Source organism: Anser anser, assembly GCF_964211835.1.
Source record: "Anser anser genome assembly, contig: HAP1_SCAFFOLD_125, whole genome shotgun sequence".
Taxonomy (NCBI): Eukaryota; Metazoa; Chordata; class Aves; order Anseriformes; family Anatidae; genus Anser; species Anser anser.
The window spans coordinates 128915-154686 of record NW_028153497.1 but is presented as its reverse complement, the minus strand read 5'-3'; the positions used below and the strand labels follow the sequence as shown (position 1 = coordinate 154686).

The 25772-nt window shown below is 47.0% G+C and overlaps 1 pseudogene across 1 annotated transcript; it reads left to right on the top strand.

Annotated features, from left to right (window-relative positions):
• Window positions 1-14337: 14337 nt before the first annotated feature.
• Window positions 14338-20420, top strand: LOC310892061 (zinc finger CCCH domain-containing protein 11A-like; annotated as a pseudogene). Its single transcript has 11 exons — window positions 14338-14412; window positions 14637-14756; window positions 15539-15662; window positions 16107-16310; window positions 16837-16956; window positions 17465-17545; window positions 17962-18072; window positions 18811-18873; window positions 19132-19227; window positions 19438-19503; window positions 20017-20420. The product of its transcript is annotated as a zinc finger CCCH domain-containing protein 11A-like (transcript).
• The last annotated feature ends 5352 nt before the right edge of the window (window positions 20421-25772 follow it).

Sequence of the window (25772 nt, the reverse complement as noted above, 5' to 3'; positions counted from 1 at the left end):
TTGGGTGGGCGAACCCCCATATTGGGGGGGCAGAACACTTAAATGGAAGTGTGAAATTCCAGAATTGAATGTGGACCCCCCAGAACAGTCTTCAGGGGTTTAGTGTGGTAAATTTTATCGGGTTAGGGCTGTAAGGGTTTTTAGGGTTAGGGTTTCTAGGGTTTGTTGGGGTAGGGGTTAGGGTTAGATCCGTGGTTGCCATAGCGTTAGGGGTCAAGGTTCTTAGGGGTTAGGCCTAATATTAGGGCGGAAGGCCAAAATAAGAGGGTGGGAGCCCCCCCCAAAATTGAAGGGTTGAAGCCCCAAGTTAGGGGAAGGAACGTCAAAATTGTGGGGTCCCCCAAAATTGGGCGGAAGAACTTTTAATATTAGGGGGGAACCCAAAAAAGGAGGGTGGGGGACTCTAAAATCGGTTGTGTCCCCCCCAAATTAGGGGAGGAACCCCCAAAATTGGGTGGGCGAACCCCCAAATTGGGGGGAAGAAGACTTAAATGGAAGTGTGAAATTCCAGAATTGGATGTGGACCCCCCAGAACAGTCTTCAGGGGTTTAGTGTGGTAAATTTTATCGGGTTAGGGCTGCAAGGGTTTTTAGGGTTAGGGTTTCTAGGGTTTGTTGGGGTAGGGGTTAGGGTTAGATCCGTGGTTGCCATAGGCTTAGGGGTCAAGGTTCTTAGGGGTTAGGCCTAATATTAGGGCGGAAGGCCAAAATAAGAGGGGGGGAACCCCCCCCCAAAATCGAAGGGTTGAAGCCCAAAGTTAGGGGAAGGAACGGCCAAATTGTGGGGTCCCCCAAAATTGGGCGGAAGAACTCTTTAATATTAGGGGGGAACCCAAAAAAGGAGGGTGGGGGACTCTACAATTGGGGGGGACCCCCAAAATCGGTCGGGTCCCCCCAAATTAGGGGAGGAACCCCCAAAATTGGGTGGGTGAACCCCCAAATTGGGGGGAAGAAGACTTAAATGGAAGTGTGAAATTCCAGAATTGAATGTGGACCCCCCCCCAGACCTGGGGAGGAATCCCCAAACTTGGGGGGGACCCCCAAAATTGGGGTTAAAGCCCCAGATCCCGGGGAGCTAAGCCCCAAATTAAGGGAAGGAACCTCAAACATGTGGTGAGAACCCCAACATTGGGGGAAAGAACCTTAATATTAGGGTGGCAGGCCAAGAAAGGATGGTGGGGGCCTCCAAAATTGTGGGGGGCTTGGAACTGGGGGGAATCCCCAAAATGGAGGGGGAACCCCAAAAGTGGGCGGGGGGCGAAGCACCAAATTAGGGGAAGGAACCCCAAAATTGCGGGGAAGAACTCTGAAATGGAGAGCTGAAAACCCGAAATTGAGGGGAAACCCCCCAAAACGGCGGGAAAACCCTCCATAAACACGAAACCGGTAATGTAACAGAGCAAAAAATGGCGTCCTACGGCACGCTGCGAGGCTCAATTTTCTGGGGAGTGCTGGGAAATGTAGTTCTTGGCCACCGGGTTTCCGGGAGTCCATATTGTTTTCCCAGAGCATGCCGGGAGATGTAGTTCTCGGACACTGGGCTTCCGGGAGGCCATGTTGGTTTCCCATCTTTGCTAGGCTCCGGGTGCTCTGGCTTCACAGAGAAACCCCCAAACTGAAAAATGTACCTGCTAATATATTGGGCTCTAAATGTAGCCCTGGGTTAATTGAATAACAATCCCTGGGTAAGATTGAAGTGCAGGAGAGGTTGGCTACGGTTTTAAGAGCCGGTTTGCAGAAAAGGGATTTCCCGTTAAGAAATGGCATATACTGATTGTTCTCTTCCTTGCTCTGCCAAGACCTGAAGCACATCTTGGAAGCCAGGCAGAATCCGTGGAGCCAATGGAGTTCTCAAGCTCGACTTCAGCTTCTTCCCAGCTAGAAGAAGCAAGGACACGCCGGCTGAGTTCCACAGGCAACGCGCCCGTATCTGTAGACGAGGATTTAGAGATGCTACTTTGGGAACTCTCAGACGGCATACTGGAAGCCGAGCTCGACTTGGACCCAGGGAAGGATGAGGATGACCTCCTCCTTGAGCTTTCCAAGATGATCGATGATTGAACTGCATAGTCCTATGGTATATTGAAAAAAAAAAAAAAAAAAAAAGAAAACAACTCTTCTTCTTGTTGGATACCCTGAGGTGATCCTTTTTCTAACTGAGGCTTTGCAATGAGACTTAAAGCACAGTTGGAACTGGTAGAAATTGGCAGGATCTGCACTCAGTTGTCCTAAGTTTTCCTGCTGGTCAGAGTTAAGGTCTTGTGCATGGTTCCGTAACTATAGGTGGCTACCTTTGATATCAAGAGGACAAAGCACTTGTTTCTTTTGGCACAGAAAGATGTCCATCGGCACGCTGTGGTGGCTGTGAATTGACGTAGTGACGGAGCGATGCTCTGAAGGCTTAAACGGAAAGCTTCTTCCTTCCGCCCCCCCCTTGGCACAGCTCGATGTTGGGCACATTGTGAAGCCTGGGTGTTCTGATTTCTCGGACAGTTGATACCCAAATCCCGGAGTTACTATGTCAACTCTTGACTTTTATTTGTGTATGCCATTGTTTTGACTGTAATCTTTTCAGATGATGAAGCTGTAGGGGCGGGAGGGAGCAGAATAATTATTCTAGCGTTGTGGACCAAACATGCTGCCAGGAGTGGTGGTGGTGGGGTCAGCCCACCCGGCCTTACTTTCAATTATCAGGGATGATAAAATGGTGTGAAAAGCAGCAGCTCTGCGATACGGCTACGCTACCCCCACTCCCTTCTCTTGTGCTGTACCAAAGTTCCCCCAAGCTTTGGTTGGTGCTTTTTGCTGGTGACAGTAGGACTCCAGGGCGAGTAGTCGGGACTCTCCTGCAGTAACTGGGTCAATTAAGGGTTGGTTTAAGTACCTCCTGGTTTTTAAAATTACTCCCCTGAGCTGCTGGCTCTGCTGCCTGCTACAGCAAATGTTCGGGTGCCATCAGCGTCGCACTTGGGCGTGGGCACTGACCCTGCGGAGGAGAGCTGAGACTCGCGTGTATTGTGTACCCTGCCGCCAGTGATCGTTTTCCCCTAGCAGATCTATTTTGAATCATTTCCCTAAATTTTAGAGGAACTTTAGGCTCTTTGTGCTATGATTTGTGAAGCTGTAGGGGCCCTCAGGCATTTGCTGCTGGCAGAGGAAAACCGCTTGTCGAATTTGTTGTAAATACTTTCTGTTTGGACAACAACGCCTGTGTGTGTGTGTGTGTGCGTGTGTGTGTGTGTGTGCGCGTGCGTGCTTTGATGACCCCCTGCGACGCCCCAGCTCCGCGAGGGAAGCTTTGAAGCGGCTCTGGGAAAACCTCTGCGGAAGAAACCGCTGCTAGTGACTTGCGGAAAAGGGACTCCACAATCAGTGAGATTGTAAAGTAGGTATGTTTATTCAGCGCTGGGCAGCACGGGAGGTCGTGGGCATGAAGATTGATGACTCTTCCTCGTCACCGCTAGTTGACCTCTTGTCTTTGCACAGACTCAGTTGCTCCTTGGCTCTTGTCCACCTGCAGGACCAGTTTCTCCCAGTTTCTTAAGATAGGCTCACTCTCTTATTAGGAGACTGACCTTGGTAAGGGGCCCAAGGCTTCTTGCTTTAGTTAATTGGCACAATGCACCATAGTTAGCAAAGACGCTAAGTAGCATCCTAGTTTAACGCTGTCAGCGCTCTATCTCTACTTGATAAGATTCTCCTAACTCCCTCTCTCACTGGAGCCCACGCAGCCCTCCGTCCTGCCGAAGGACTTCACGGGGACTTCTGCCGGCTCCGGGTGCCCGCACACAGACAGAAATGGCTTTGAGAGAAAACAATCAGGAGGAGGAGAGCTCAGAGACTGCGGCCGGCTTCGGCCACCTTCCCCTCGCTTTCCCTCTCCGTGTTCAAACCGAGCACTGTTCTGCCGTCAACCTTCGCTGCCTCTGCCCGCGGCGCTGGGCTTTCGCGTGTGCCATTGCTCCTCTACATATTTTATCCTTCCTTTTGTAAGGAATGGTCCAGCAATTCGTGTCACTAAGGGATTTGAAGGGTTAACATCGAAGCCCGGGTCTAGGTGATAAGAGAACAAAGGGGTTTTTAGGGAAAAGTGCTGACTACTGCAGGGGATGTTGCTAGAGTTTCTGAAATCCGGCGCAGAGGCTCCCAAACGAGGAGGAAGGGGGAGCTGAAGGACAATTGAAGGACAAAAGCCTGGGAGGAAGACAACCAGCATTGAGCCCGAGCAAGCCCCGAGAGACCACCAGAGACTGATACGCAGGCGCCCCTGGGAGGGGTTTCGGATTCCGGAAACCAATTCTAATAACCCTGCCTCTTCTCGAAGTAGTAATGAATATGTATTAGCCTGGGAGCATCAAAACCAGCCGCCTTAAGTAACAGGTGTGCGTCCTGGGGGAGCAGAGACTCCCGGCGCACCCAGCGCTGCTTGCTTGCCTCTATTCGTTTAATAAATTGTAAACTTTGATTGTAATCCTATTTGGATTTATAACAGCCATTTATAACACTTTTTATATTTGTATTTTATTTAAGGCTGTCTTGCCCCCCTCCCCCCCCCAGCCTCGCTGCTCACCAATAAAGCTGGCGCAGGGACTCCTGCCTGCGACCATAGAGATGCGGTCCTCCCGGCCTGCTAGAGCAGCCCCCCACGCTCCTCCAGCATCCCAGCGTACCTTGCGTGCTCCCGCCCGGCCTCAGGGGCTTCCGGAGGCGGCCCAGCAGGGGCGGCGGGAGCAGCGAGGCGGCGGCAGCCATGGCGTACCGCGGGCAGGACCAGAAGGTGCAGACGGTGATGGTGCAGCCCATCGTAGCCTTCCTGCGGCTGGGGAGCGACGGGGGAGCGGGTGGGGGGCGGCCCGGGCCTCAGGGGTCTCGGCCCGGGCCTTGAGGCCTTGTCCCGGGGCCCTGGGGCCTCGTTGCAGGGTTTGAGGCCTTGTCTTGAGGCCTTGTCCCGGGCCTGGAGCTCTTGTCCCCGTGCTGAGCCCTTCACGCAGTGCCCCAGAACCTCATCTTCCGCTACCTGCAGAGCGTGAGTAGCGCGGGGAGAGGACGGGGAGGGGATGGGGATGGGGATTTGGGGGGGGTGGGGGGAGCGGGGAGGGTCCGGGGATCTCCCTCGCTGAGTTTTCGGCTCCCACCCGTTGCTCGGGGCAGGTTTGTGGGGAATGGAGAGCTGTGCGGCGTGCTGGTGGGTACAAGGAGCTGCTGCGCAGCCCGGCGTTTCCCCCTCGTGTTAACGGGAGTGGGATCGTGCAGCCGGGCGTGCAGGAGTGTTCCCTTGTGACTGGAAACGTGTCCTTCAGCAAACGTGTAGTATTCACCCAGTCATATAAGACTCTAAAATGTCAGACTGTTAATTGAAACTGCCCCTGAGAGTTGCTCCTTGGAGTGTTTGGGAGCTCTAGCGGCTATGGTTAGCGGGTATTTCTGAACACACGAGAGAGAACAAAACTGCTCGCGGTGTTTGTGTTCCAATTTGCTCTCCTCCTTCGTTCTGCAGAGCTCGAGGATCCAGGTGTGGGTGAGCAAGTGAACGTGCGGATAGAAGGCTGCATCATCGTGAGTGTCAGCACGACCCCACGTTACATCGTTAGTTTGTTTTCCCTCATTCACAATCCTATTTTTTCTTGTCAAGAAAAACTAGCCCAAGGGAAAAAAGAAATCGTGCTTCTCTAACAATTAGTCTTCGTTGTCCAGCCTGGGTCAGCACAGCTGACGATGGTTCGTGTTGTTGCTGAACTAATTGCCACTGTTGCCGATTTGTAGGGCTTTGACGAGTACGTGAATTTGGCGCTGGACGACGCAGAGGAGATTCACTCCAAGACAAAATCAAGGAAACAGCTGGGTGTGTCGTGTGTCTGTGCAACCCGAGTGACGCGCGGTCTGAAACCTGCCCGGGTGAGCCTTCTAGGTAGCAGCACTGAGACGTACCAACCGTGTGACGAGCCTTGCTGTTGAAGTTCAGTGAGCAATTCCTGGCTACATCTCTGTCCCTGATGATTTTTGAGCTGCTGATTTTGCTGAATGAAGGAGAATCTGTCCCTGCCTGAGACCAGTTCTGGTCTTTGAAACGTGTAATACCAGGCGGCCTGCACTCTGCATGATGGGCAAAACCCTGCTCAACCACACGAAACACTTTCTGAAAACACGAGATTATTCTCAGGTTCTGGGCTCTCTCTAATCCCCTCTTTCCCTTCTCTGTGCTGCAGGCCGGATCGTGTTAAAAGGGGACAACATCACTCTTCTACAGAGCGTTTCTAAGTAGAATTTGCCATCCTTAGAACAAAGGTGGCTGCCGTGCTGCGGAGTGACTGAGTGCCAGGGGAACGCGGCCCGCTGGTAGATAGGAAGTTATTTGTAACTGGGGTTGCATGCTGAGGTCAAAAGTCTTTCCTTTGTGGGAGCGAGTTGTTTGTAGCTTGAAACAATACGTGATGTATTTCACAAATAGCCATTTTTCACATTAACTGTAAATGTAAACCACAAATCTGCCTGTTTTCAGTCTCTTCCTTCTGTGAATGGAGAAGGAGGAGAAATATAGAAGCGTGGGCTTTTCTTTTTGCTGTGGATCTGATAAGTTTCGATAACGCTATGTGCTTTCTTGACCATTACATCTGCGTTATGTGGCCAGGGTGGACTCGTTCAGGGCACGGAAGCCCCACACAGTCCTTGAGCTAGCAGGGTGCTAAGGAGGGTGTTGGAGATTTTGCATACAATTGCAGCCCTTTGTTGCTGCAGTGACAGGTTCCTCAGATTCTTTCTAAACAGGGTTTAGCTTGTTGAGAATCTTTTTGGGAGTGTTTATTGTGGATCAGTCAGTAAAAGTATCTTAGTGGGCCCGTGAGGGATTTGGGGCTGTGGTGCAGTAACCCAGTGTTTACAAGTGTTACTGCTATGCATGCTTGTCCAATAACGTCTCCAGATCAGAGAGTGAGAGCGGGCAACTGGTTTGGATTAAATCTGTCACTTCTTGCTGCTTTGGACAGAGCCTGTAGATTAAACCCTTGTGCTGTTCAATAAGCTGGGGTATCAGATGTGTCGGTTGGGTTTTTATCATTTGATTTATTTTTTTTATCCATTTGGAGATCTGTCTTTTCTATTTAAGTTTCCCCAAGAGAGCTGAGTTGCTTGATGCATCGACCAAAGAGAAGTTCCCCGGCTGACTTGGGACAGCCAGTCCCCTCGTTTTTCTGATCACAAAAAAAAAAAAAAAAAAGAGAAAAAAATCGAAGAAGAAAAATTTTGACTGTAACTGTAACTCAGAAACTAAGATTACCTAAATGGAGAGAAATGAATTTTGATGCACAGGCTGTGCTAGAAATCTGTTAATCAGCATTCAGTTTTTTGTGTATCATCATCATGAAAATTAATAAATTCAAGGTGGGAGATCCTTTCCTGAAAGGGAAGGACAGAAATACGAGTCTTGCTGTGGGGCCTACCCAGCGCAGTTCTGCCATTCCGAGAAGTAATACGTCAGGAGTGTCACAGCAGACGTTCCCAGGAAGAAACCTTTGAGGGGCAGCATGACACACTTGATTGGCTAAAGCAGCTTCAGCTGGACAGCCTGCTGCCGGGATGGGTAATTCTAAGTTGTGTTCAAGTTGCTGAGTTCCTTTCAGCATGTAGTAAAGATGTAACGTGCCGATGTCGTTTGGGAACAGGAGGCATTACGTGTCACCAGCAGTGGGCACGTAGGGAACAAAACAGTATCTTACGAGGTCCTCCACATCTGCCTTTCATTTTGTCCTTGGTTTGCCAGCTGGAGCTTTCAGGAGGTGAGGAAGGAGGCTGTCCCAGTGAATAGTTCAGGTGTTGCAGGGTATTTGTGATGCAGTGCTTGTAAAATTTACCTGCCCGCATCTCCTGTTACAGGCAGCCCCCCGCGGGCCCTGTGAGATGGGGAGCTGCTGCCCGGGGTTAGGCCCAAGGTGCCCTGTCAGGCCCAGGGCCGCCCTTCCCCTCGCCCTGCCCTTCCCTCCCGCTCCTCAGCCCTTGCTCAGGCCTTTTGGGCCGTTTGGCCGTCCGTCTGGCCGTCTGTCCATCCATCCGGCTGTCTGGCCGTCCATCTGGCCCTGTGTCCCCCCGTCCCACCGCCCTGCCCCGTCCCTGCCGTCTCCCTAGGGAAGCAAAGAGTCCCTGGGCTGCCTTCAGGGGGGAGGTTCTGCTCAGGAAATTAAAGCTTCCCCCTTAACGGGCGCCTTGCGAGTTATTTTGAGTTCCAACCTTCTGCCTTCCTTTCGTAGCAGTGCCTCTGAGGGGTGCGCTGTAAGGTAGCCGTCATCTGGCGCGCTGCTCCTGCGTTTCCCAAAGGAACTGCCTTCGGGATCTGACTAACTCTGGATGCACGCGGTTGTCACCTTAATTTCTCCGTTAGTTTGCTGAAAACAACCCGCTTGGGTGACCTTTGTGTTTGTTTCTTCAAACTTGGATCGAGGAGGTCTCTGTTTCCTTATGTTGATGTTCACGGCGAAAGTGCAGAAGGGATGCTTACTGTTGCCCGGGTCAGTCCTGTTGCCAGGATGGGAATGTTTAGCCTACCGGCCCTCTGGTGCTGTTAGGCTGCACTCGGAGTGTGAGCTCTGGGCCTTATTTGGAAAAGACTGCGTTATTTGAGTGTACAAACCCGAGATATTCTGCGGATAGGTGATTCTCAAACCACGTCAGAACCACCGCTGTGACGTGTGCTGGAGTCGGACGCGCGTTTGACTGATCAGGCGGAGCAGGTGAATTGAATTTGTTGCTGGATGGCGAGGTGTTCTGGGGGAAGAGCTAGTCTAAGGAAAACTTCCTCTTACTGCCCCTTCCCATCTCAAATGGCCACTGCCTGGGGAAATTGCTTCTTTATGACATTAACTACAACGTTACAGTGAGGATGAGGAATCATCTTTACTCCCATAGTTATTTGCTGCCAGGCCGCAGCATTGATTTCAGAGATTTAAAAAAAAAAAAAAGGAAAAAGAAAGGAAGTATGTATTCTTTCACATACTCTCTTTTCCCTGAGAGTAAATGTTGTAGCTTCAGCAGTACCCTTCCTCTGGAAACGATTCCCAGTGCCTGCTCAGACACTGGGGAGTAAAATGACAGAACAATGGAGGAGAGCCACCCGATATAAAGAAAGGAAAAAAGGGGTTATGGATGAAGGGAAAGCAACTACATAAACAATTGGTGCTATCTAAAAATTGGTTAACGGTTTGGGACCTGCAGGTGCTGCCTACACGTGCGTGTGTTGCAGTCGTGCCTGTTGCCACTGCGCAAAATGGAGAGAGCTTCTTTGTCGAATGCAGCACGTTAAAGAATGCGCCATCCCTCGTGTGGGACTTCTTCCCCATTGATCTGTGGTTTACCTGAAGGTTTACCATAACCTACATAAGTTTCAAAAGCAAGCAAACAACCAACCAAAAAACAACACCAACATTAAAGAGTGGCAAGGCAGATGCTCATCTGGGGACTCTGACTCATCGGTGACATCACCAAGCAAAGCATTGTGAGCGCTTCGGGTCGGGGCTGCTGTGGCGAGCCTCGCAGCCGGGAGGGAGAGCGGGTACGGTTCGCCTCTGGTGGGTCTGTGTCAGCCCTCTGCCCTGGTGGCTTCGTTAGCAGTGAGGGTTTGACTGCTGTGTTCCCAGCTTTCGCTTCTGCACCGACCGTGTGGCAGAGCCCGCAAGCTGCTTCCTCAGCTGGAAGAGGAAGAGGAGTGACCTCAACTGTGCCGAGGTAAAGCAGAACCGTTGAAAAGATTTGTCAAAGATGCGGCTGGTACCAGCGCAGCCGCTGCAGCTGCAGCAGGTCCTGGAGCATTGGAGAAGATAGAGAGGGGTTTCTTCGTGAAAAGAATGCTGTGAAAGTGTTTTCACGCCAGAAATGAGGAGAAGCGCCTCTGTTGTTTGGATATCCTCTATTGACCTGGCACACGGGCATTACAGCATACCTGGCACACTCTTTGTATTGTTTGTAAAAGAAAAAAAAAAAAAGTGTTTTAGGGCAGGCCAAAAACCTGCCTTGGCACTTCCACATTGCAGCAGTGCTTGCAGGCCGTGCATCCTGGATGCCAGGCAAGGATCTAAATCCGATGGTGCTGTTGGTAACGTGAAGTTCAGGAAGCACTTCTGGGTTTTTCTGCTCTTCCATGTGAATTTTTGCCCTGTGAAGGTGGTGTACTGAGCTCTTTTCTTACCAACAAATAGGTTTAAAAGCAGTTACAGCAAGGATGAGCTGTGTTAGCAGGAGGCTGTTCTGTGCTTTGACCATGGGAAGATGAATGGTTTACCTATGCACCGTTAAATATAATTTGACACCTAGCACACAACACTTGCAGCCTGTGGGGTGCTTTAACAAGCAGGTAAATCAGCGGAGACTGTTTTGCAGCAAGGCTGATGCTGGGTGATTAAAAAGCAGGGTCACAACAAGGATTTATGCTGTTCTTTCTTGCTTGTCATCCGACTGTCCGCTTACACTGTTCTTAAAATAAAAAACCACCAAAACGGGGTAAGCATCTTTAATACCTTTATTATAAATGGAAGGCACAAAACAGGCCAGCAACAGAGACTGTCCAAGAGAAAGACTTTGTGCTTTATAAACAAACAAGAAATTACCCTTAGGTAGGTGTGATAATCCTTCCCTAATGCATTTTTTGGAGTGCAAAAATATTTTGTTCCCTTCTTGCTCTTCTCTCCAGGACAAAGGCAGAATAGCCAACTGGAAAGTTAGACCAGGGAGGTCAGTTTGTTCCATACTGAGAAAGACAAGCCTGTAAAACAAACTAGGCAGGTTTTCTTTGGACTAGTTATCTTCCTTCAGCAAAGGCAAAGTTTATGACACTTGTTGGCATGTATTTCCAGACCCCCAGCTACCGTGACTGTAGTGCATCTGTAATTCTTTTGTACAAAAAGAGTTCAAAATCTCGTAACGCAAAAACTTTACTAGCACCCTGGAGAAAAAAGAAATCTAAAAATCTTGCCAACTTCTATTACAGACCTGCTGAGTGCACCAGAGTTACTCATTTTTATTCAGGCTTTCAGGGGCTAGTTCAGTTGGTTTCTGTTCAGCACTTGGATCGCCATATTGGCAGATGTCAGTTTAAAAAAAAAAAAAAAAGCCTTGGAGATCTTTTTTAAAATGTGACTGCTTTTTATGGCATTTAGGGCTGTGAGGTATCCTTGGTTTTTGCTTTCTTCCCATTCCTTAGACCAGATCCATTCATATCCTGAACAGCGTTCTGGGTCTGTTCAGGAAAATGGAAGGCAACAAGCAAAATGATGAGCTCCTTGGGCATTCAAAAGAGCTCAGTCTGGAAAAGATTTCAAGTCCAACTTCCATGCTAAGGAGCACCAGTAATTTTTAGAAGTAGATGCAGAGGAATCTGCATGGCACTAAGTGTGTTTCTGAAGGTGCTAAAGGTCAGAAGTGACGATTCCTCTCAATACTAAAGAAGAGAAGGAAACCTTGCACTTAACTACTGTTTTTATTCCCTTTGTCAAGCAGTCAAAACCAACAACTAATACGGGAACCCAACTTTTCCCCTCTTTACTTTAGATTTGGGAAAATTCCCTGCCAAAATAATACTTCCTGGAAAATTCACTAGTGTTTGTGTGAGTAAAAGGTTCCAACCTTTTATTATTAATTTGTAAGAACTATTTCATCCGCTTTTGTCCAGAAGAGTCAGAAATAATTTGCACAGAAATGTGTAGCATTTTAATGAAAGGCTTCAGAATCACTCTAATTTGAACTTTATCTGGTCTGGTTGCAGGTTTTATGACATTTAGTGTCTTAAAAAAAAAATCAAAATATCTGACTTCACATCAGAAAAAAAAACCTGCTTGTGGCTAAATAAAATCTGTTGCAGCTCTGGTCATTGAAAAATCATTGGCTGTTAAATTGGACCTAAGTCATCTTTTCTAACCTTTCATGATCTTGCAGCAATGGATGATGATGGATATATGGATTAGGGAACAGCACGTGATGGCAAACCTGTGGTATTTGCTACAGCGCAGAAAGAAAACAAATTGCTTCCAAAAAATCAAACTAATTCAAAATTCTTGGTATCATGCAGCCATGCCACTGGCAAAGTGAGCATTGCCCTGCCTCTCAAAGCTTGCTGTATCCTTGATCTGCTGCCTTCCTGCTGTTAATTGATTGCAACTCTACGTGTCTGATCAGGGCTACGAGTTGTTCTCCATATGGATACCATACGACATATACTGTGCACGCTTGTGTGTATAGATATGTTTATCCTGTATGCATGTACATATTTGATCTGGATAGGCTGGAGCGATGGGCTGAGGTCAACTGTATGAAGTTCAACAAGGCCAAGTGCCGGGTCCTGCACCTGGGGCGCAACAACCCCAAGCAGAGCTACAGGCTGGGAGATGAGTGGCTGGAAAGCTGCCTGGCCGAGAGGGACCTGGGAGTGTTGGTTGACAGTCGGCTGAATATGAGCCAGCAGTGTGCCCAGGTGGCCAAGAAGGCCAACAGCATCCTGGCCTGTATAAGAAGCAGTGTGGCCAGCAGGTCTAGGGAAGTGATTGTGCCCCTGTACTCGGCTCTGGTGAGGCCGCACCTTGAGTACTGTGTTCAGTTTTGGGCCCCTCGCTACAGGAAGGACATGGACGTGCTCGAGCGAGTCCAGAGAAGGGCGACCAAGCTGGTGAGGGGTCTGGAGAACAAGTCTTACGAGGAGCGGCTGAGGGAGCTGGGCTTGTTCAGCCTGGAGAAGAGGAGGCTCAGGGGCGACCTTATCGCTCTCTACAGTTACCTTAAAGGAGGCTGTAAAGAGGTGGGGGTTGGTCTGTTCTCCTACGTGCCTGGTGACAGGACGAGGGGGAATGGGCGAAAGTTGCGACAGGGGAGTTTTAGGTTGGATGTTAGGAAGTACTTCTTTACCGAAAGGGTTATTAAGCATTGGAACGGGCTGCCCAGGGAGGTGGTGGAGTCACCATCCCTGGAGGTCTTTAAAAGACGTTTAGATGTAGAGCTTAGCGATATGGTTTAGTGGAGTACTTAGTGTTAGGTCGGAGGTTGGACTCGATGATCTTGAGGTCTCTTCCAACCTAGAAATCCGTGATACTGTGTGATACATATGTATGCATATTTGTGTGCTGGCCCCCAGATCACTCATGGTATAAAGCATTGGCCTCGAAGGCATACTCATCAAAATATTTGGTAGATCCTCCTTTTTTTTCTAGTTCCCTCAAAATGAGAGAGTTTTTACGCGCTCTCTGTGTCAAAAAGGCAAAACTTCTGATTTCCACTGTCGCTCTCGCTAACTTTCTATCACTCACTCCTCGTGTGTGTGTCTAAACACATATGTGTGTATGCGTATGCACATTTGTGTATTTCTGTGCACTGGTGTGTTTTTTGCTGTACAGGTAATAAAGACGGGGAAAGGTTTTAGTGTTTTCTTAATAGGTGAAGAAATCTTGAAGACCAGAGATTGGAACATACTGAATTTTGAATTAAAAAAAAAAAAAAAGTCAAATTTTCTGGCTGTGGAAGATGGAGCCTCATTTTTGCAGCCACTTTGAATCACGAGTTCATCTCTAAATGCACTGGGTTTTTTTGTTTTTGTTTTGTTTTGTGGTGTTTTTTTTTTTGGTTTTTATTTTTTGAAGAGCTAACTAACCCTGGCTGTCTCCAGTCTGAGAGAGTGTTCAGATGGACTTGCTTCCTCCATTAGTTATAAGCTGTTTAAAAGCACATCCTATGTTTGAATTGTGGATGAGAGGCTCCCTTGGCAAAGTGAGGAGGCAAATTCTTCCTACCCCTTTATCATTAATTCACGGATTCAGTGTTGGTTCGGCCTCCAGGAGAAGTTAACTGGAAGTCTTTGAAGATCGATAACTTTGCTGAGGTTGTCCAGGTAGGTGAACTCGAAGACCCACAGTGACTGGAACGTGCTATTTAATGCGTCATACTGCGTTCTGTAGAAGTTACTCGTAGCCATAGTTGATCATTGCCTTGCATGTATGATCAGGTGGTTTTTGAAGAAGTGACTCCCTTTTCAGGCTTCCGGATGTGCTCCAAGGCATATTATTGAGGACGTGGAAGAGAACACTTGCTGACAAAGCTCCTGGCAGCTTTACAGAACTTTAGTTTAATATTGTGTTAGTTCCCGTAACAGCTGATTTCAAGGCATTGCTCTCCTCAAGAGACTAATTTGATGAACAGAAGAAAGCTGGAAAAATGCTTGTTACTCATTATTTTTCACTTGTTGGTACTTTGTTTAGGGTTACTTTTAAAAAGAAGATTTCACTGATCACAAGCCAGTGGAAGACTTTCAGCCCAAGCAAGGGTGAAGACAGCTCTCTCCAAGAGCAGAGGAAGTCCCTGTGGAGAGAACCCGAGCTTGTTATCAGAACTTGTCGGCATGTCTAAACAAGGAGACGATTGCTACTTCTATTTCTATTCTACCTGTACCAAGGTATGGCTGGGTTTCTTTTGCTTTGCTTTGCTTTGTTTTTTTGTTGTTTTTTTTTTTTTTCATTTTTTTCAGGAAGGGGTAGAGTAGGAGGAGGAGGCACACTGGTCTTTGGTTAACGTGATAACCAGATAGATTCTGAATTCAATCGTAGCAACCTGAGGCAGTAGCATGGACGTTTTTGAGGCTGTACTATATTTTCCTTGTTGGTTTCCTTTTGGTTACAGGGAGACAACTGTTCCTTCCGCCACTGTGAAGCTGCTCTGGGGAACGAGACAGTCTGCACGCTGTGGCAGGAGGGTCGTTGTTTCAGGAATGTCTGCCGATTCAGACACATGGAAATCGATGTGAGTGCCTAAAGATGTGTTCTCAAAATAAATCAACAAAAGCATTTTTCAGTGCTGTAGGTGTGCTGATTGTGCTTTTGCAGGACAGAGTCCTTTGCTTTGGAATTACACTGGTTTCTGTTAGCAGGGGAGGGGGTGGGAGGAAGGAGAGGGAAATAAAATCAATGCCTTAGGTATGTCTTAGCAAGATTTTCTTTTATTAGACGCCGACAGTATTTTCTCAACAGATGCAGAATAACCGCTAACTAGACTGCTAAAACCTGCTGGAGCAGGGGGGTAATAAACAGGCTGTACTAGCCTCCTGAGAGCAGGCTTGATAATGATCTATCAGGTCTCTTGTGTCCCGGAGTCCTTCAGATAATGCTGTTCTAGCTGCCTGGGCTAGGAAGCAGTGGGGAAAGTTAAAGGTGCAGAAGAACGAAGTCTCCGAGAAGTAGTTCTGGATAGAGTTAACGTAGGCAATTTAAGATGTTCTTTTTCCCTCTGAATAATCCTAGTATAATCCTGGGTGTATTAGTTTAACCCACCCTAAACTGATGTCTGAGAGTGCCTGTCTTCTCAAACTGAATGATGACAAGGCTAAACGTGCATAGTGGTTACAGCTTCTGCAAACTTTGTGAATATGCCCGGAAATACTATACTTCCGTGATAAACTGACCTTTGGAATGATGTTTCAGCACTGTATTGTGACAGCCCTATCGCTGTCGTGACCTGGAACTGTGCATCTCTTTGCAAACCTTAGGTGCATGTTATCACGAGCTTGTCTTTCTTTCTGTCTTCAGAAAAAGCGCGCTGAGATTCCCTGCTACTGGGAGAAGCAGCCAGTAGGCTGTCAGAAAGCCAACTGTGCTTTTCATCACGCAAAGGGACGTTACATCGATGGCGTCTTCTTACCACCAAGCAAGAGTGAGTTTAGGTCCTTTTTCTTTAAGTATTGAAGAATTAATTTTGCATATTACTTAGTGGGTGCCAATAGTGTAGGAGACATCAGGTAACCGTTCATTTGTGAGTGCAGGAAAAGGTCTGCAGTCCTAGGTGGTCAGCTAAACCGAGTGTACTGCTGCTGTACTGCTGGTATTTGTTTTCTGCTTTCATGCTCAGCTTCTCTCTGCTTTGTGTGATATTTGCCTTGCAGTTTGCTTTCTGTTGTTTCGTCTTCTGCTGGGTGGTAGGGAGATGTGTTGTTGTTTGAAGGCAAGTCATTGTTCACGGTGTAAACAGTGGCGGGATGGGCAAAAGGAGATGCTGCATTCATTGCCTGTGCAGGTTATCTGCCTTAGCTACCATCTTCGTGCATTGTGGTCAAAGTTTTAAACTGCCATATTACTGATGATCCTCCTCTTCCTCTAGCTACACTGCCAAGTCCGCCTGAGTCCGCGGACGATGATTTGAAAGTGGCTCAGATGTCACTGCAGCAAAACAAACTTTCTGTCCAGTCCAATCCCTCTCCATAGCTAAGGCGGGTGATGAAAGTGGAAAACTCGGAAAATGTCCCAAGCCCTACACACCCTCCAGTTGTAATCAATGCTGCAGATGATGATGAAGATGATGATGGTGAGCATGGTTTGGTTCCTGGAAGGAATTTGTGCTGTAAATGATTGTGTAAGTCTTTGGTTCTTGGAAGGAATTTGTGCTGTAAATGAATGTATAAATCACAGATGACCTGAGGTCTGACTAGCGATAGGGCAGGCAGTCCGCTCAGGTCACTGGTGGCTTTGTCTGGCAGTCAGTGGACAGAACCTGAAATGTTGGAGGAAAGCTTAGAACCACTCTTGGCTTTAGCTGGTCTGTTGTGTAAAGCTCTATGTGAAACTAGGAAGGAAATTCCTTTTTTTTTGTCTGAAGAGTAATATGTTGTGTAGTAGTTAAAGCTGCAGAGAGAATCTAGAGTCCTAGATGTTTTGTCCTAGGGTAGTCTACTTACGAGTTCATCAGGTCAGTGTAGCTGTATTAAAAAAAAAAAAAAAACAAAAAAAAACCAACTTTTTTATAGGAACCATGGACTGAAGTGTCATTGCATGAGCTACATAATCACGAACAATCTGGCCTATGCATAACTGAATAGATTTTTCCCCTTCAGACCAGCTTTCTGCGGAAGGAGAAGAAACTAAAACTCCCGTCCAGCAACCAGCTGAGGAAGGCCAAAATGGATTACGGATGATTTCCACTCGGAAAGCCAGTGCTACTACTGCTAAACAAGGTATTCCAGCACCTGTAGTAGGATAAATCGGAAGGAGAACTTGACAATTAACTCAAAAGCAATGTGGCGTAAAAACACAACAGAATGTAGGGGTGCTGAATGGACTCGGTTATTTCCATGATCTCATTTCTCCCTGATACCATCATGTGCCCATTGGGTCAGAAAGTTGAACTGCTTTTCTTTCCTTTTGGAGAACAAAACAGGGTCACAGCATGGAGTTTAAATGGCTGCACGTGCAGCCTGGCAACCACTGTTGAAAGCCATATCTAACGATAGAGGGATCTAATATCACGTAAATGGATTAAAATTAAAACTACAGTTTTTACCCTGAAGGGTGAAAGGAGGGGCAAAATGCCATTGATTCTATGGTTGTTTCACTTGTGAGGAGTGTTGACAGGCTTTATTCTAAATACTTCTGAAAGTTCCTGAGCACTAAGAAGCCTGAGGATCTGTGATCCTCAGTGAGTGCCTCTAAGCCTTAGTCTCATTAACTGTTTTCTGTTTTCAGAGGACGGTCTGAATTTTGGAATAAAAACACTTGAAGAAATCAAATTGCAGAAAATGAAGGAAAAAACTAAGAGACACGGTGGTGAGTTAATATTCCCTGCTTCCTTACCCGGTTCACCTTCATCCTGTGTGATGATTTTTCTTTCAAAAAAAACCTCTTCCAGTAATACCGGGTAGCTGGCTATGCTTTGGTGAATCCAACTATTTTGCCAAAGAAGTGAAATTTGATTGGCTTCAGAATGGCAGGTGATGGTGGCTGGGAGCTGCTTGAGGGATAGACTTCCATGTTTAGCTGGGGGCATCGAGCAACCTGATTCTCAGCCAGCTGGTATTCTAGATGGGAATTCCAAGGGCAACCAGAGGCAAACTAGTCACCTCTCTTATTTGCATGCTCTGGTCACTGTATGTTTGACAGTAATGAATAATTAAAGTTTTTTGTTCTTCGTGATAGTTTTTTCTGTTTGGTAAACTTCCTTATGTTTTGCTTGCTCTGAGCAGAAGGTCCTTCAAGATCTTCTCTTCCTCCCGTCGATTCTATGATTTTTCCTGCTCCGGAAAAGGAAAATGTCCGGACAGTGGTGAGAACTGTGACACTGTCTACAGAGGAAGGTAATAATTCATGCTTTTGTTTTGATTTCATTACTCCTAAACTGGAAGGTTAAGCAAGAAGGAAGGCAATTCACCCCTGTTAGCCTCCTGGTGCTGCCGCCTTCTGTTCAAAACATGCTTTTATGCTGAAAGTCCCTGGTTGTACTGGAAAGCTTTGGTGCTCAGGTTAAGTGCAGTAGCAGGAGAAAGAAAAAAATGTGTCAGTATGCAAATAGGGGGATAACTGAAAAACAGGAGAGTAACGAGAAGAAAGAGCTCTAGAGGACAGTGCTATGTAAGAAGCAATTTCTGAAGCTTTAAAGAGGCTGACAGTGGCACGTGTGGACAGTAGTGCGATAGGAGTCTGTGTATAAATTATATTGTTTAGAGTTGTGCAAATTCCTTTGAAAGGGAAAGAAGTGAAGAAGTACTTCTACTCATAGACATTCACCTTAGAAAGGAATATTTCTCAGCATTTGTACCTAATAATATTCTGCTTGCTTATGCAGCTCTGTTCTGCACAAAGTATAGCTGTCAAGCAGACTCAGATTCATTCTCGACTACATTCAGCTGGAATTTGAGGCAAACACTGAGACTATGGATACTTTTTCTAAGTTAATTATAGTTGAAATATGAGTTTGTGTGGTTTAGCTGTCAAAACAGTGCCTTGCTGGGTTCTTTTTGGACATGGGCTAACAGTATACTATTTCTATTGGCTACTGGTTTCTATGAAATAGAAAAATTTTACTTTTGTTTTAGGGGAGGAACCTGTGGTTCGACTAGATCTTGCTGAGAAACAAGGAAAACGGAAAGCCTCCGTGGGTAAGAACTTTTTATGAGCTGTTATTTAGGTGCCGCCTTCTCTATATGACTGCATTGAAGAGTATTTTTGACGTATGAGAGGAAAATGCGTTGCAGTGGAGATCTGTGTTGACTGCAGAAATGGCAAAAAAACCATTTAGCAGCTGAAAGGCAATTTTATGAAAATATGCTTGAAAAATAGAAGCTTGTGGTTGACTGTTCTCAAATCTTCCTGCAAAGAAATGTTCTTAAAATATTCCTTGTTTTCTCTGTCTGAAGCTGATGTAAGCGCCCTTCCGGTGAAGCGCAGCCTTGCTGAAAGGCTGGGGAAGAAGGTGGAGGTTCCGGGAAATGCTGACAAAGCACCAAAGAGAGGTACAGCTACTAAACAGGCATCTGGATGTGATTCACGGGTTTTGTAGTTAGGCTTTCTGTTTGTCCTTTTCCTGCGATGTTTCTTTTTGCATGTTGGCTGAGGTCTTAATCACCGGGATTCAAAGTTACCTTTCCTGCCTTGTTTTTGAATGTGAACACAAAGTTGACGTTTATGCAGCCTCCCTAATTTGGTCTTTTTCTGTTTTGCAGTTCAAGTTCCCAAGTCTGTGAAGGAGAGGCTAGGATTACCTTCTCAACGGACTAGTACTGCGAAAGGTAACAACTGGCTATTAAATATACTTTCTCCTTCTTCCTTTCCGTGAACTTAGACCGTTTTCATACAGCCCTAAAAAGGAATTCAAATGAAAACAAAGAACTGATTCCTCTTGCTCGAGTGCTGAAGCTCTTCTGACAGCCACTATCAGAAATCTGGCTCTAGGTGTGTGTTTATTTTCCGCTTGTGCCTTGTCAAGGTTTTAAGCTGCTTCTGTGAACCATCATATACAATTAGAATAGAGCCACTGCCGGGAGCAGGAATTTGAAATGCAGTCTGAAAAAGTAATCAAGTAAACTAGCATTTCTGTGTAGCAACTCTCTCTGGATAGGGCTGGTCTTCAAAATACAACAAGTGGCTCAGAGGAGGAGGAGAATGTTAGGCTATTGTCCTAAGATGCGTTATTGGGAACGCTCAGGCTTAGTTTTCCTTAGTACTGTGACAAATTTTGGAGACTTAAACTATTGTTGGACTCTCTTTAAATGTTGGCGCTTCTCATTTCTTGATGATGACAGGGAAGGCTGCTAAGCCAAAGGGAGAGGTCCATGTGAAAACACTGGAGGAAATCCGTCGTGAGAGAGCTCTTCAGAGACGAGAATGTCAAGCCAAAGCCCAGGCTGAATGGCATGGTAAAACCAAAGATCCCAGCGCAGGGGCAAAAATTGAGGGTGAGCCCAAGAAGCAGAGCGTGCTCACTCTTTCCGGGCCCAGCAAAGTGCAGTCGAAGGAGCCGGCAGGTAAAGCCAAGCCAGAAGGAGAAGTGCGTGTTAAAACCCTGGAAGAAATAAAGCGCGAGAAAGCTCTGCGGATGCAGCAGAGTGGAGAAAATGTGCCAGCTCCCCCAGCACAACCTGGACCTGCCCCAGCCGGGCAGAAATCGTTATGGAACACAAAGCTATCAGGTAATAAGATGCTTTAATACCTGCCCCGGTGAGGTGCTTCCCATATTGAGCAAATTCCGTTTGCTCAGGATCTGCTTTGCTTTTTCCTTCAATGCAGAGGATAAAAGAGTTTAAGGCTGCAAAGTTCAAAGGCAAAGAAGGGCCAGAACATGCAACCATGTCTGTTTTCATTAATTACGTGATGGTATTCTGTATTTCCCACTAGAAAATTAACACATTGAGGGGCTTTTTAGTCTAATTTTGGTATTCTGTTTTTTTCTGCCATCTGTTTATGGTATGAAGTCCTCCCTGCGTTGAGTTCAAGTTCACCTTCCTCTTTGGCATGTGTTGCTTAACTTGACACGTGTATGTGTTTGTAAAGCATGCTTCAGCGTCTTAATGTGGGGGGCCAGTTTCTGTCAAAAATGACAGAGGATCAAAGGCCTCGTTGTTAAGATTATATCAACTTTGTAAAATGAGATTGTGTGAGGGAGATAAGGAGGGCTTAAAGGCTGCATGCACTGCACATTGTAGCCTTTCTCTCTGTCTCATGGGACACGAGGAAATAAACACACAAAGAAAACAAGTACCCAGCTTTCTTTCGTTTCTTCTCCTGCCAGCCAGATGTTAGGTCAGGAATGGGAGACTAGAATATGACTCTACAAATTTGGATTTTGTAGAACAACTTAATAGATTTTGTGGGACATCACTGCAGGGGAGAGGAAGCTGGTACAACAGTTGCATACACTCTCTTGTCTTACTATACCTGCTGCTTTTCCTTTCCTAGAGGGAGCAAGACTTTAAATACAAAAGCTGTCAACATTTGTGAATCTTACTAGACTTCATACAACGTCTTAGAGTATTGCTTGCACTTGGGATCGCTCTGTGTCTGAGTTTCCCTCGTCCTGGATTATGATTTACTGTAGCTATTCAGTTCCTTTGTTCCTTTGTATGGATTGTTGGTAGACGGAGTTTACTATGTGGAAGATATTGCTGAGAATCCAGGCAATGGCAGTGTAATTCTGCTGGCCAAATACAGTTAACTGTGTAGACGGGCCGTGGAAATGAGGAAGAGAACGTGGATTTTTCATGAGGCAGAGCAAGACTGTATCAGTTCTCTCTTCCTTTTACTCTAGCCAACTTTAACATGTTTGCGAAGCCTTGGGATGGGAAAGTCGCTTCCCCCAAGAAGAAGGCACTGAAACGTAAGGCACCTGGCAGTTTTCCCTCTGCTGTAGCAGCTGTGAAGCCACGGACTGCCTCTGACGCTGACACAATGGGACCTCCAGCCAAAAAAGCAGCTATGGTAAGGACAGGGGCTAATGCAGAAATGGATCCCTTGTAAAATTTACACCCTCCTCTAGGAGAAAAGATGGAAAACTCAAAAGTTCTACAGGCTTTCTGTTTCCTTTTAAATCCAGTAGCTGCCTACAGAATTCTTGTAGTACCCTTCCATATTTATTAGATTAATGGCACTATTTACTTAGTCCTCTGTGATTCTGTGATTTCTCTGGTGTGGAGGATTTTGTCCATTAATGCTGTGTTCTTAAAAGACACAAGATCATTAGTAACCTCCAAGTGAATATTAACTTTCTTCAGGAGCACCTTGGTTTTGTATTTTGGCTAAGGCTCCGCAATGCCAGAGGAGAAGCAGCATGGAGGAAAAAGCTAGTAAGGAATCTTTTACCCATGAGTCCTAAATGCTGTTTTGCTGCTTTCTAGGCTGTTCCAGCCACGCTGGAGCACGTCCCAGCCACCAGACTTGAAGAAAATCCCCAAAACAGGTGATGACCACAACTTGTTCTTTTTCTCAATCGGTGTATATCCCCAGTGAAACATAAGTTCTGTCACACGTGGGGAAAAAAGGAGGGTTCTGAGATAATTAAAGCCCAAATCCATCAGAGGAATAAGTCACGTGAAATGACTTTCTAGCAGCTAGCAGGAATGCTTAATTAGACTTACTTTCTTTAAATGCTGCAAGTCGGTACAGCTTTCCAGTGACTTCTTGCTCTGTCTGAATACCTAAATGAGGATGAGGTGAAGTTCTCCTACTTCCTCGTGAGGTGATAAATGATGAGTAGTGTCCTCTGCCTTTTGGTCCTCAAGAATGCCACCCGAACAAACATACAAGGTGACAAGAGTGCAGGGAGAGCAGAGGGAAGTGATGGCTGCAGATCAGCTTCCTGTAGTGGGGAGCAAACTCTGCTGAGTGTGCCGTGGGAAAAATGACTAACTTAGCAAACAGATATTTGCAGATGGAGACTTCTTAACATTTTTACAGGAAAATTAAGCAAGGTGGCAAAGTGCCTCTTGCTACAACAATTGAACCATCTTTGCTAGACTCCAGGTGCTCTGGCTTCACAGAGAAACCCCCAAACTGAAAAATGTACCTGCTAATATATTGGGCTCTAAATGTCGCCCTGGGTTAATTGAATAACAATCCCTGGGTAAGATTGAAGTGCAGGAGGGGTTGGCTGCGGTTTTAAGAGCCGGTTTGCAGAAAAGGGATTTCCCGTTAAGAAATGGCATATACTGATTGTTCTCTTCCTTGCTCTGCCAAGACCTGAAGCACATCTTGGAAGCCAGGCAGAATCTGTGGAGCCAATGGAGTTCTCAAGCTCGACTTCAGCTTCTTCCCAGCTAGAAGAAGCAAGGACACGCCGGCTGAGTTCCACAGGCAACGCGCCCGTATCTGTAGACGAGGATTTAGAGACGCTACTTTGGGAACTCTCAGACGGCATACTGGAAGCCGAGCTCGACTTGGACCCAGGGAAGGATGAGGATGACCTCCTCCTTGAGCTTTCCAAGATGATTGATGATTGAACTGCATAGTCCTATGGTATATTAAAAAAAAAAACAAAAACAAAAAAAAAACCAACTCTTCTTCTTGTTGGATACCCCGAGGTGATCCTTTTTCTAACTGAGGCTTTGCAATGAGACTTAAAGCACAGTTGGAACTGGTAGAAATTGGCAGGATCTGCACTCAGTTGTCCTAAGTTTCCCTGCTGGTCAGAGTTAAGGTCTTGTGCATGGTTCCGTAACTATAGGTGGCTACCTTTGATATCAAGAGGACAAAGCACTTGTTTCTTTTGGCACAGAAAGATGTCCATCGGCACGCTGTGGTGGCTGTGAATTGACGTAGTGATGGAGCGATGCTCTGAAGGCTTAAACGGAAAGCTTCTTCCTTCCGCCCCCCCTTGGCACAGCTCGATGTTGGGCACATTGTGAAGCCTGGGTGTTCTGATTTCTCGGACAGTTGATACCCAAATCCCGGAGTTACTATGTCAACTCTTGACTTTTATTTGTGTATGCCATTGTTTTGACTGTAATCTTTTCAGATGATGAAGCTGTAGGGGCGGGAGGGAGCAGAATAATTATTCTAGCGTTGTGGACCAAACATGCTGCCAGGAGTGGTGGTGGTGGGGTCAGCCCACCCGGCCTTACTTTCAATTATCAGGGATGATAAAATGGTGTGAAAAGCAGCAGCTCTGCGATACGGCTACGCTACCCCCACTCCCTTCTCTTGTGCTGTACCAAAGTTCCCCCAAGCTTTGGTTGGTGCTTTTTGCTGGTGACAGTAGGACTCCAGGGCGAGTAGTCGGGACTCTCCTGCAGTAACTGGGTCAATTAAGGGTTGGTTTAAGTGCCTCCTGGTTTTTAAAATTGCTCCCCTGAGCTGCTGGCTCTGCTGCCTGCTACAGCAAATGTTCGGGTGCCATCAGCGTCGCACTTGGGCGTGGGCACTGACTCTGCGGAGGAGAGCTGAGGCTCGGGTGTATTGTGTACCCTGCCGCCAGTGATCGTTTTCCCCTAGCAGATCTATTTTGAATTATTTCCCTAAATTTTAGAGGAACTTTAGGCTCTTTGTGCTATGATTTGTGAAGCTGTAGGGGCCCTCAGGCATTTGCTGCTGGCAGAGAAAAACCGCTTGTCGAATTTGTTGTAAATACTTTCTGTTTGGACAACAACGCCTGTGTGTGTGTGTGTGTGTGTGTGTGTGTACGTGCGTGCTTTGATGACCCCCTGCGACGCCCCAGCTCCGCGAGGGAAGCTTTGAAGCGGCTCTGGGAAAACCTCTGCGGAAGAAACTGCTGCTGGCGACTTGCGGAAAACGGACTCCACAATCAGTGAGATTGTAAAGTAGGTATGTTTATTCAGCGCTGGGCAGCACGGGAGGTCGTGGGCATGAAGATTGATGACTCTTCCTCGTCACCGCTAGTTGACCTCTTGTCTTTGCACAGACTCAGTTGCTCCTTGGCTCTTGTCCACCTGCAGGACCAGTTTCTCCCAGTTTCTTAAGATAGGCTCGCTCTCTTATTAGGAGACTGACCTTGGTAAGGGGCCCAAGGCTTCTTGCTTTAGTTAATTGGCACAATGCACCATAGTTAGCAAAGACACTAAGTAGCATCCTAGTTTAATGCCGTCAGCGCTCTATCTCTACTTGATAAGATTCTCCTATCTCCCTCTCTCACTGGAGCCCACGCAGCCCTCCGTCCTGCCGAAGGACTTCACGGGGACTTCTGCCGGCTCCGGGTGCCCGCACACAGACAGAAATGGCTTTGAGAGAAAACAATCAGGAGGAGGAGAGCTCAGAGACTGCGGCCGGCTTCGGCCACCTTCCCCTCGCTTTCCCTCTCCGTGTTCAAACCGAGCACTGTTCTGCCGTCAACCTTCGCTGCCTGTGCCCGCGGCGCTGGGCTTTCGCGTGTGCCATTGCTCCTCTACATATTTTATCCTTCCTTTTGTAAGGAATGGTCCAGCAATTCGTGTCACTAAGGGATTTGAAGGGTTAACATCGAGGCCCGGGTCTAGGTGATAAGAGAACAAAGGGGTTTTTAGGGAAAAGTGCTGACTACTGCAGGGGATGTTGCTAGAGTTTCTGAAATCCGGCGCAGAGGCTCCCAAACGAGGAGGAAGGGGGGGATGAAGGACAATTGAAGGACAAAAGCCTGGGAGGAAGACAACCAGCATTCAGCCCGAGCAAGCCCCGAGAGACCACCAGAGACTGATACGCAGGCGCCCCTGGGAGGGGTTTCGGATTCCGGAAACCAATTCTAATAACCCTGCCTCTTCTCGAAGTAGTAATGAATATGTATTAGCCTGGGAGCATCAAAACCAGCCGCCTTACGTAACAGGTGTGCGTCCTGGGGGAGCAGAGACTCCCGGCGCACCCAGCGCTGCTTGCTTGCCTCTATTCGTTTAATAAATTGTAAACTTTGATTGTAATCCTATTTGGATTTATAACAGCCATTTATAACACTTTTTATATTTGTATTTTATTTAAGGCTGTCTTGCCCCCCTCCCCCCCCCAGCCTCGCTGCTCACCAATAAAGCTGGCGCAGGGACTCCTGCCTGCGACCATAGAGACGCGGTCCTCCCGGCCTGCTAGA